Source organism: Gopherus flavomarginatus (assembly GCF_025201925.1).
Source record: "Gopherus flavomarginatus isolate rGopFla2 chromosome 13 unlocalized genomic scaffold, rGopFla2.mat.asm SUPER_13_unloc_4, whole genome shotgun sequence".
NCBI classification, from domain to species: domain Eukaryota; kingdom Metazoa; phylum Chordata; order Testudines; family Testudinidae; genus Gopherus; species Gopherus flavomarginatus.
In genome coordinates, this window is record NW_026114612.1 from 279495 (window position 1) to 291541 (window position 12047).

The window sequence follows — 12047 nt, forward strand, 5'->3', positions numbered from 1 at the left end:
TGGAAATCAAACGTCAACATGGTGGCCCAATACCCTAAGGAATGTGGGTGAAGGACTCGGGCTGAGAAATGATTTAACAAGGGGTTGTTTCAATTTATTGGTCTGATTAAAACTATGGCTAAAAGCCCCCTGTAACAGGGGCTGCGGGTCAGGACAGGAAGTTCTGTGCAGAGTGTTCAGAGCTGCCCTGTACCTGCTCTTTCTCTGCACGGTACCTGCTCCCAGAAGAACCAGGCCCTGAACTGAACTCTTCCCCTGTGGGCCGAGCTGGTTTCAGAGGCAGGAAATGAAACGTCCACATGGTGGCCCAACACTCTAGGGAATGTGGGTGAAGGATTTGAGCTGAGAAATGATTTAACGGGGGTTTGTTTCAATTTATTGCCCTGACTAAAACTATGGCTAAAAGGCAGCCACTGTCGTTAGTACTTGTAGCTGTGTAGGGACACCCCAGTGGGTGTTAAGTCCATTGTTTTCACCAGAGGCAGTCGATTATTTTATCAAGGTACAAATTTCTTGGTCAAGGCCTAGACTCCAGAGAAAACAATACACTGATGATAAGAAGAAGGCTATAAAAAGAATTTGCAGCCACCATGGGCATAACTATGATGTGTCGTGTTTCACTCTTTATATCTGGCGCCACCTCCTTTCCCTTTAGCCTTGTAGTTGACCAAGGGCAAAGCTGAACATCTCTTCAGATACCAGGGAGTGTTTATGTCCATTCCTGCGAGCTACACAAGGGTTTGATGTTGCTGCTTTCAATCCTCTGGCTCTGCTGGGATAAGGAACAATTCAGGCTGTCAATGAACTGAAGGAGGAAGACCGGTTTTTGACAGGGAGAGGGACGTCTCCTCTTAAAGGTGTTTGTCTGGCTGGCAGTCCTGGTTCCCAGGTCTTGTCCGTGGGGCTCCAGCAATTTTGGGACCGGGTCACTCCCTTGGTCCCACCTGCCACCCCCAGGCGCTCCCCCTACCCCCCGGGGCCCTGGCAGTGCAGCATCTGCCTGCTCGCTCCAGTGGCTGCTGGCCCCTCCCCATGGCAGGGCGGGGCAGAGCTGTGCCTCCACATGCTGCCCCCACCCCAAGCCCCTGCAACCAATGGGACGCTGCGGGGGTGATGCCTGGGGGCAGCAGCATGCAGAGGCCCCCCAGCCCACCCCGCCTTGGAGCCCCAGATAAGCACCACACCCCTGACTCGCTCCCAGAGCCTGCACCACCACCCCCTTCCCACATACCCCCTCCTCCCTCCAAACTCCCTCCCAGAGCCTGCACCCCCTCCACACCTCCCAGCCCCCAAATTCCCTCCCAGAGCCTGCACCCCGACCCTCCACACCCCCCAGCCCACAAACTTCCTCCCACAGCCTGCACGCCCCTCCACATATGCCTGCCCCCAACTCCCTCCCACAGCCTGCACCCCCTCCCTCTACACACCCACAAACGCCCGCCCCCAATCTCCCTCCTAGAGCCTGCACCTCCACCCCTCCTCCTGTTCCTCCTACCCCCTGCCCCAGCCCAGAGCCTGCACCCAGCACCAAAACTCCATCCCACAGCCTGCACCCTAGAACCCCTCCCCCACCCAAACTCCCTCTCAGAGACCAGCCTCTCACCCCTTTTGCACCCAAACTCCCCCCAGAGCCTGCACCCCTCCTGCACCCCAATCCCCAGCCCCAATCCAGGGCCTGAATCCTAGTCCTCCTCCCCCACCCAAACTCCCTCCTACAGTCTTAGGCAGGTGAGAGGCAGAGTTTTGGGGGGCAGGTTCTGAGTGGTATGAGTGACATTATTAGCTCACTGGGAGGATTGGAGGATTGGCACTGGCCCTAAGGTAAATTGAGGTTGAGACCCTGCTTTAAGGGATTGGAGCAATGCTGGAGAGGCTGACAGACAGGGAGCTGGGGAGCTGTGTGTGCCCCAAGGAGAGTTGTTGTTGTGCTCTGGTGACACAGAGCGGGGGTGGGGAGTTTGTAAGCTGTGGTGTTTGTATACAGATAAAGTTTAGTAACCCCTAGGTTAAAAACTGTTCCTGCTCTGGGCTATACATGACACTTTTTGTTGCGAGTATAGATCAGTGGGTGAATGTTTCCCTGCAGGATAATAGGTTCCTAGTCACAATCCAAGTGATTCCCTTGAAAAACTTTTTCGAATGAAAATGGATTTCCAGACCCATCTCCAGTATGTTCAGGAGTTCGCTGAATGGGGGCGGGGGGCTTGAAATGAATTTAAACATTCAGCATTTTCCTATGCAAATGAATAAAGACCTAGCAGAGCTGTCCAGCAGCTGAAATCAGTTCCAGTCCTCGATGTCTCTAAGAGGGACACTCTGTATCTGAGGCATGTGCGACACCTCTGTGGTGATGACAGGTGAAAAAAATGCTGGATTCAATGAAAGATGAGACCATAGGAGGGGAAGGTGAACGGCAGCACCACACAGGGTCATAACACTGAGACACGGGGCTTCACTGTCACTACCCCTGTTTTCCATCATTTATATCCCCCTCCCCCACACACTGTCATACACAACCTTCTCCCCTTGAGCCCAATCCAACCCTCCCCCTCTCCCACACACTCCATGGGACACAACCTCTCAGTGACTCACCCAGATGGGGGCTTCTCTCTGCATCTCCCCAACAAGGGAACAGAGAGCCGAAAGGGCCACAGGAGACCAATGGAGCTAGGCAGGACTAGAAAAGACTTCCCTTCCCTTTCCTTCTCTCCTCTTGAGTTCTGTTAATCTCACCCATGGGACGTTCCAGCACTGGGTGGGCTCAAAGCACCAACCTTCCCCTCAGCAATGGAAGGGGGAACCAGCTCTATCACACAGAAGGAGTCTCCCCACCTTTGCTGCTGCCATTCAGCAGCCATTAATATGGATTTGTTTTAGTTAATGCAACCCCCTCAACCCCTAATTCATCCATGAATCAAGGAGGCAAGACCCTCAATTGGGCATCAGAGGGGTAATGGGTTAGTGTACAGGACTTATAGTAGCAGTGCTGAGTGGAGCGATGCTGAGGTTGTGAATTCAAACCTCACCTGAAGCACTAGCTTTCTTTAAGCAAATGGGTTCTGCCAATCAGTTTGCCCTATAGAAAATACAACTGCAGCTTAGAAGACACAGAAGTCCCCTTGCTTTACAGAGAGCAGGACAGATTCCACAGATCTACCAGGCTCTGCTCTCCACCAGCCACCTGTGTCAGGAGGGGTCAGGCAGAGCCCAGAGCACTGCCCCTGACTCCCCCTCAGTCTTTGCTCCCCAAACCACCTGTGTGCTCACCCTCTTCTCTGTGAGACTCAAACCCTGCCTGACTTTCTATATGTTGATGTGGTTTTCGTCTGTCCTGTTGATGTGCATGTGGGTCCTGTGTGATTTTGGTGGATGCCTGGCATAGTTTTGGGTGCGTGTGTGTATGATTTTTGCATACAGATTGTTTTTTTGCTTAGTATTCTTTTGGTATGTGGGTTTTGTGCTTTCTTATTGTGGGCTTTTGCAGTATTTTTTGGTGTGGATTTGTTCTTTCTGTATTTTGTGTGGCTTTCCCTTTTGCATATATGTCTCTGTGTGCTGTGTGGGTTTGGTTTTTGTTTATGTCTGTGTGGGCCTGTGCAGTCTGTGATTTTCTCTTTCTCTCTGTGTGTTTGTCTCTCTGTTTGTATCTTCATGTGTAAATTCACTGGAATTTTTCAAAATCTTCACAGCTTTGCCAATTTTCACCAGGAATTTTTCTCTATTAACAAATTCTCACGTGTTCCCTACCAGTTGCTGACCATTGCCCCAGGGGCATGTCAGTCTCAGGGGCCTGATTGCCCATTGACCCTTCCCTTATTGGGATTGGGAACTAGCCAACCAAAAACCCCACTAAGTTTTAGTAAAGGGCCAACAGTCCCTTACACGAGCCAGCCCCATGAGGGTCACCAATGGCCAGAAAAGTCAGCACAAGCTGGTCCCATGGTGTAATGGGCAGCACTCAGGACCCTGAATCTTGTGGTGTGAGTTCAAATGTCAGTGGGACCTTGTGTGGGTTTGTGGTAAAGCCCTAGTGCTCAATTTCACTGTCTCCAGTTGTTTAAGAGTAAGTCTTTTCCCTCCTGCTGGGTGACTCACACCTACTGGAGCCAGGTGTTTGGTTGGGATGGCTGCAATGGATTGGGGTGTAGAAGTGGCTATGGCTGCCTGTAGTCTTGTGGTGTGACCTGGTGGTTGGTATTCTTGCTGCTTCACCTGATGCTCACAAGTTTGACCCTTGTGCTTCCTGCCACATTTTTCCTCTGGCCCACAAGGCGCTTGAAGAAAGGAGTGCCAGGGCCAGGATTAATAGTCAGGGCTTGGCAGGAGGGAGATGGAGCCCAGCCTGGAGCCCCTCACACCTTCCCTCCTCCGGACACTTAGAGCAGAGGCAGCTGGTGCTGACAGCTCCAAGGGAAGGTTTATAAGCCACAGAGCAATTGAAGGCGGGGCTAGAGGAGGGGAGAACCATGCCTTTGAATGGCCAGCAGACAGTCACAAAGACCCCCGGCCAGGCTGCTTCCTGGCATGCCAAACACCCACTGAAAGAGACCCGCAGACCAGCATGTAGGGCAGCTGCTGATGCTCTGTGGCCAATATCAGAAGAAGGTAGAAAAGCAGGGCCAGCCCCCTGGTGTGGCCTCTGTCTGTTCCCACTCAAGGTGCTCACTTTTGCAGTGGGGCAGGAGATTTTACCTCAAGAGGCTTTCCCCCAGCTGGCTAGAAGCAGAGAAACACCCAGGCTCCCAAGGTGCTATTTACCAACCCCCTCAAGCACAGGGACAGGTGCACACTTGGAAGAGGGAAACTGCTCTACACGCCAGCCTGGGCAGCCGCCCATTTTCTTTGGCAAGTCAGGAATGGCAAAGGCTAGACTGGAAGGACTTGGGGCTCCTTCCCCAGCCTTTGTGACACCCAACCCCCAACTCCTTCCCGGGGCTCTAGCTGAAGCCAGAGCATTGGCCTGAGCGACCAAGAAGAGGTTCCAGCCCTGAAGGGAGCAGGACTTTCAGCACGAAGGTAAAACTGCAGCAACACAACCATGAAGGGACTTGAACCCTCAATTTTCTGCCCTAAAGTCAGGCACCTTATCTATTAGGCCACAGGAGAAAAGCCTCTCCAAGCCTTTCTTTAGAAAAGACAGACACTATGTTTCTTGGGTCTTCTACTGAGTGGGGCTGAGACTCTCTGGGCACAAGAAGTAGAGTTCCCAGCGACACGTGAGAATTAATGCTATGGGGCGAGGTGCAGGACTTTAGCAGGGAGGCTCAGGCATGGGGGATTGGGGTGCAGTGGGCGGGCTGGCTGTCTAGGTGAGGAGATTTAGTGACCCTCAGGTGCAGGAGAGAGGAAGAGAACGAGGAATTGGCAGTGGCCCTGGAGAAGAAGAGGAGGGGTGGAGGCTCCTAGCAAGCCTGGCTAGCTCATTCAGTAGAGCATCAGGCTCTTAATGAGAGGAGCCAGGGTTTGAGCTGCAGTCCAGAGACTCAGCTTTTAAGTTGCCTTGTGTGCCAGGAGCCAAATGATTCCTGGTGGTACCCAGAGCCATGTGTGGGACAGAGAGGCTGAGACTTGTGGCGCTTGCTCTGCGGCAGGGATCCTGGCAGCTCAGACTCAGAGAAGGCTTCTGCGCTCAGAGCCGCTGACTTAGAGTTCCCGGGCAGTGCTCAATGCCTACTCCACCTCAGGCCCTGCCCCCAAACCATCAAATCTCTTCCTACCCGACCCTACCCCACTTCTTTCTCTTCTCACTCCTCCAGCACACCCCATCAATGGCCAGCAGGAGGTGCTGAAAGAGAAGAGGAGGAGCTTGTCAGCCAGGCCTGCTAGCAGGTGGAAGGTGCAGGGGCAGAGGTGGCTGCTGGGCAGCTTTTTGTTTTTTTCCTCTGTTTGTTCTGCAGCCCTGTAGCACCCATGGAGTCGCTGACTTGGCTCCTTTCACACGCTAGAGAGAGGAGCAGAACCAGGGCTATGGCTGATCTATGGGGCACTAGGTGAGTGGCAGAGGCAGCAGGTGCTGAGAGTTTGCCTGACCCCTCAGGGACACAGTGTGAGGTGGTGTCCCAGGCATCTCTATGAAAGGAGCAGAACAGGATTTACTTGGGGTGGGGAGAGAATTGAGAGTGTCTCAGGGGGTTGTAGAGAGGTATTGCCCGGGTTAGAGACTGGCTAAAACACAAGCCTCGCTGTGAGCAGGATTTGAACCTGCGGAGGGTAACCCTATTGGATTTCAACTCCAACACCTTAACCGCTCAGCCATCAGAGCTGTGAGCACAAAGCTTCCCCAATGCCAGAGAAACTGGTAAAGAATCACAATGCCCAGGCTTGAAGTCATCTGAACTACAGAATTCCCACCCCAAACCTGGCTCCCAAAGCACAGGGGGGGGATTTTGGGTTTGTTCTCTTTGCTTACCCATGTGCAGTCGCACAGAGAGCATGTTTAAAAGTTTCCCCTCCCGCAGAGCGGGAATGGGAAATGATTCTCAGCTTGAAGCCTGATGTGAATGAGAATGTCTGGGCCACAGGGCCAGGGACTGGCCTTTGCTATAGAAACCAGTGACACACAGAACCAGGCTATGGAAAATGTTTCCTGGAGTCAATAAGTGGAATAGCAGCAGTATTGTGCAGAGAAATGTCTCACAAGAGGAGTCAGCGCATTGGTGGTTCAGTAGCAGAAGTCACAGATACAGCGGGGGAGGTCTGTGGATCGGGAGTGAGGGGCACTGGCAGAGCAGTGAGAGGGGAGCCCAGGGCTGGGATAACAGGGGCTGTGGGTCAGGACAGGCAGTTCTGTGCAGAGTGTTCAGAGGTGCCCTGTATCTGCCCTTTCACTGCACCGTCCCTGCTCCCAGAATGCACCAGGCCCTGAACTGAACTCTTCCCCTGCAGGCTGAGCTGGTTTCCTTTGCTGTGATCTTGTTGGATGGGGAGGGGAGGAAGTGACAGTCCCAGCCCAGAGCCAATGCCCTCTGTCACCCAGCACCCTTGGCCCTGGATCCACCCAGCCTAGTAGAGAACTCAGCAGGGCAGGTCAGCCAGGAGCTGTGCCCTGCCAGGCGCTCAGGGGCGTCTACCCTGCAGCTGGGGGATCTCCCCAGCATGGTCCATGGGAGCTCACGCACTAATGGGGTAGTGGCAGCAGCTGCGTGGTGGGTTGGGCTGGTGACTCGGGTCCATCTCCTGGGGTCGGCTGGCTTCATGCTCAGGTGACTGGCCCCAGTCACTGGCCAAGCCCCTCAGCCACGCTGCCTCTGTTAGCGCACTAGCCTTGGGTGGAAGCTGCTGGCTGGCTGGACCCTGAGGGTGGGTCAGGCACTAGGGGAAACCCTTCGGCCTGGAGATTTGTTGCCGAGATTCCTGGGAGCTGTCCATCCCCATGGCTTGTGTGGCTGTCCCCCGGGGCCCAGCAATGGCTCTGGAGGGTGACTCATGTCACCTGGGGGGAGGTGATCCAGGCAGTGGGCAGCCGGGGGTTCTGACTTACTGATAAAATTGGTCTCTTCACTCCATGGTGCTCGGTGGCCTGGGTCAGTACCAACACTTCCCAGGAATAGGTCGGGGTTGGGTGGGGTTAGAATTTTCCTCTAAAGCGATTTTAGGGTCTGATCCTGCAAGTCCCCCATGTACCCAGTACAGGATGGGTCCAGGCACCTTACTCGATCCAGTGCTGGCGTATACAGCAGAGAATTGGAAGCGGCAAATCGGGGGGTCCTATAAAGGGACAAGAAATACAAGAAATTACTTTGGAAAGGAGAAAAGAAAAAGACGACATTCTCGAACTGTTTAATAGGGCGAACTGCCCCTTGCAGGCTGCGAAGGGAAATCTCAGGGGTTGTGTTCACCTGTTCCTAGGGCTGTGTCCTCAAGACAGATTTGTGGAAGAAAGAAAATCACCACCGAGAGAGGAGTTGGGCTTAGTGTGGATTTTTGTGCTTTGGCAGGGAATTTAGGATCTGGGACTGGAGCCTTAAAGAGGGAGCGGGTGAAGGCTCCCCTCTGCTTTCAAGCTGAAGGAATCCTGGGTTTGGTCAGTCCATCTGGGGGGTCACATCGCTCCCAGGCAAAGAGAGGAGGAGAACTCCCCCCACAATGACACATGCAGATCCTGGAGAAGAAAGAGTAAAGAGACCAGCAGCAGGTGAAGGTGACTGAGGAGGGGAATCCCTTGTGGATGTTACAGAGCACTTGGGCAGCTGTGGCCATTCAAACACACTGAGCTTTACTAATGAGTAAGGCCAGACTGCAGTAACTCAGAGAAGGGTTTAGGTGTCATAATTGACAAACAGCTCAGCATGAAATCCCCGTGCGATGCTGTGGTCATCCTTGGATGTACAGACAGGAGAACAGTGACTAGATATAGGGCACTAGTTTTATCTCTGTACAACATTGATCAGACCAACACTGGACTTTTGCACACAGTCGTCCTGGCCACATTTTAAGTTGAAGAATGAAAAATTGGACAGGGGGGCAGAAAAGAGGAAAAAAGTGTTGAAAAGTTGCCTTCCATTGCGAGACAAGAGCTCAATCTGCTCAGTTTATCACAGAGAAGACCAAGAGGTCACTTGATGACAATGCGTAAATCCCCTCCCAAAGAGAAAATCCTGGGTACTGAAGGGCTCTTTAACCTAGCAGCAAAAGGCAGAACAAGAACCAGTGGCTGGAAGTTAATGGCAGAGAAACTAAGATGAGAAATAAGGGACACATTTGCAATCGGTTGATTAAACACTGGAACAAAGTACCCAGGGCAATGATAGATTCTCCACCCCACATGGCGGTGGCAAGAGGGGACGGGGGAAGGGCTGAAGAAAGTGCTCTCAGGTGAGATAGAAAACCATTTCTCTCTGGTGCTTGGCTGGTGGCCTTGCTCTCATGCTCAGGGTCTCCGTGATCTCCATTGCTGGGGTCAGGAAGGAATTTCCCCCAGCTCACTCTGGCAGGGATGTTGGAGTTTTTGTCATCCTCTGCGGCATGGGGCACAAGTCACTTGCCCGGATCAGCTGGGTACATCTCACCAAATCCATTCCAGTGCAGGGGCCTCCAGTATTGGTACCCCTCTGCCTCTCCTATGCTGTGCCTGTGGCACACAAAGGGGTATTCTCCTAAGGGCTGGAATATTTTGTTTAATCCTGGTTGTTGGGCTCTGTGCAGGGGTGACTTTGTGGCCTGTCACATGCATGGGGGTTAGACAGGATTATTTAGTTGTCTTGACTGGCCTTAAAATCTAGACATGGATGTTCTGGCTACAATGTTGCAGTGTGTGACCCATGGTGTCTCCAGCTCCCAGGGGCCTCGTTCCAATCGAATCCCAGGCCAGGATTCAGAGACTGGCAACTGCAGCGCAAGGCAATGGGGGCTGGTGGGAGTCACTTTGGGGCTGTCACGAGTCACAGAAAACAGAACCTCTCCCAACATCCCGACTGCTGCCCATCAGGACATCTGGCCGTAGAGGAGCCAGGCCAGTGCCCCCTGTGGAAGGAATCAGGCGAGATGGAAACCCCCAGGACGGGGAGTTGTGTGTTTCAGCCGTGTTGGTATCACTCAAACACATGCACTGTGCCCACACGCAGAGCCAGTTCGTGCTGTAAAACCCCCAGACCCACGAGGGACGTGTTAATCTCAGCACAAGTTCTGCTTTAACCCATTAGAAATAACCCTGTAATTATTATGGCGTCTCAGTGCCAGAGGATGCCAAACCCCTGAGCTGTCAGTAGAGGGCCAGGTGTAGCGTCACTGGACACTGTCAGCGCTTCAGCAGCGAGGCCTTGTACTTCCTGGCCCTGGTGGCTCAGACACATGGATAGGGAAAGGGGAAGGTTACACACATCCCCAGCCGGAGCCCTCACCCCTTCCTGCACCCCAACCCCCTCCCCAGCCTGGAGCCCCTTCCTGTACCCTGAACCCCTCATTCCTGCCCTTCACACCCCTTTACAGCCCTCACCCAGTCTCACCCCCCGTTGCAGCCCAGAGCCCCTTCCCATACCCTGAACCCCTCATTCCTGCTCTTCACCCCCCTTTACAGCCCTCACCCCCTCCTGCATCCCAACTTCCTGCCCAGCCCGGAGCCCCTTCCAGTACACTCAACCCCTCACTCTTGGCCTTCACCCCCCTTTAGAGCCCTCACCCCCCTCCTACACCCCAACCCCCTGCCCAGCCCAGTGACAGTGAGTGAGGGTGGGGAAGAGCGAGCCACCGAGGGAGGGGGAATGTAGTGAATCAGGGGTGGGGCCTCAGGAAAGAGGCAGGGCCTTGGGGAAGGGGCGGGGTTAGGCTGTTTGGTTTTGTGCGGAAAGTTGGTAACCCTACTTCAGGCCTAAAGCCTGGGGTGACCTCTCCACTCCAATCTCTAGCCAAGCAAATTGGAGCCTGCAGGTTTCCAGGCCAGGTTCACTTCATGTCTCTCATTGGAGCTGCTCTGTACTGGCTCCCTGCCCAGCCGCTGCTGCTCCCCCAGAACCCCACCCAGACCTGCAGCCAGCTGTAAGATCTGGGAGTCACAGCCTGTTCCACATGTGGCTCTGCATCCGTTCCTGGGGATTGCCCTCCGCATCCAGCTCTCTGCAGATCCTCACCTGCCACGTGGCCACCACTTCCCACAACAGCCTGGCCCTTTCCTGCCTCAGGACCGTTCCCGTGACCTGGCCAGAGGAAAGAGAAGTACAGAGGGGAAGGAAATGGTGGGGATTGTAGTCCCATTCTTAGCAGATTTATCACAGTCCCAAACATAGGCTGAAAGACGCTGCAAACAGACAAAGTTCCTCTCTGCCCTATCAGATTATGAGTCCCAAGGTTTTTGGGGTCACATTGATTGCCCCCTCTTGCTTAAAGAAACAGTCTTAAAGTCTGCAGCTGCCTTTTCAGCTCCTTTCTGTACCTTTAACTGCAAACTTTATATTATATCCTTTTGGTAACACCCTGATTTCCTGTATTTTTTTACCGATTCAACTCCAAAAGATCCATGAAATGTTACCAAGAAATAGAAAATTGAGAAAGTCAGTGTGTTTGTGAAAATGTTCATATTTTTTAAAGCCATCTCTTGGGTCAGTGAACCCTGATCCATGGACATTCGAGCCACACTGAAGACTGGGCACCTGAAGGGAACGTCCAGTTGAGAGACAAAGTTTCCCTCTTCCCCAGCAGCAGGCTCAGCAAAGCCAGCGTCACATGAGCTGGCAGGGACCATGTCCAGGACAGGTCGGTACATTTCCAGAACCTTGGAGACCATGGCCTGAGGCTCAGTAGGACTGACACTCTGTAGACCCGAGTTTAGGAAAAGAAAAGGGATGGACAGTGAAATGAAATGAAAAAAAAATCCTCAACGTTTTAGCTTTGGGTTTAGATTTCCACTGAAAACCACAAAGGTTTCTTGAGAAATTAAAAAAATCCTTCAGCCCAGGCTGCCCGAGGTGCCAGGCTCCCTGGCAGGCCGACACCTCAGCCACGTCTTGCCTCATGGCCTAGGCTCTCAATGCTCTGCTGGTTGCCTCCTCCCTTGAAGGCCCCGAGCAAAAAGAAACAAGCACATGCCTAGCAGAAGACGGTTTTGATTCATTGACTTTTGGGTTATGGACCCACCACGCTTCTGCTGTGTCACTCTGCTGGCTCTTTACCTACAGCCTCCAGCACCCACACTTGCCTTGCGAGCTCTAGCGCTGGCAGGCAGATGCGCAGGCTGCTAGGCAGCAGCCTTGGTAACAGCAGACATGTGTCTCTGTGGCGCAATGGGTTAGTGTGTTTTGCTGTTAATTGAAAGGACGGTGGTTTGAGCCCACCCAAGGATGGCGATAACCCCTTGCTCCTCAAGACCTGCTGAGAGCCTCAAAGGCCACCTTAAACCCATCTCTCGTGGCATAAGTGGTTTCAGCTCAGGCCCGAAGACTGTGCTGGATGCGACTCAGAAATCCATCTCCCAACGCCCATGCCGGAGGCTCAGGCCTAATCCTCAAGGCCGAACGCAGAACCTTCAGCCAGGCGTGTTTTGCTCCATTCGTGCCTCCGCCCAAGCGGCAATGGAGAAATGTAGGAGAAACGCCGGCTAGAAGACGCCTCCTTCT

At 53.3% G+C, this 12047-nt stretch overlaps 1 non-coding gene across 1 annotated transcript; it reads right to left on the reverse strand.

Annotated features, from left to right (window-relative positions):
• Positions 1-6180: 6180 nt before the first annotated feature.
• TRNAS-UGA (transfer RNA serine (anticodon UGA)) lies at positions 6181-6262 on the reverse strand. Its single transcript has one exon. It is a non-coding gene; the product is annotated as a tRNA-Ser (tRNA).
• Between the last annotated feature and the right edge of the window lie 5785 nt (positions 6263-12047).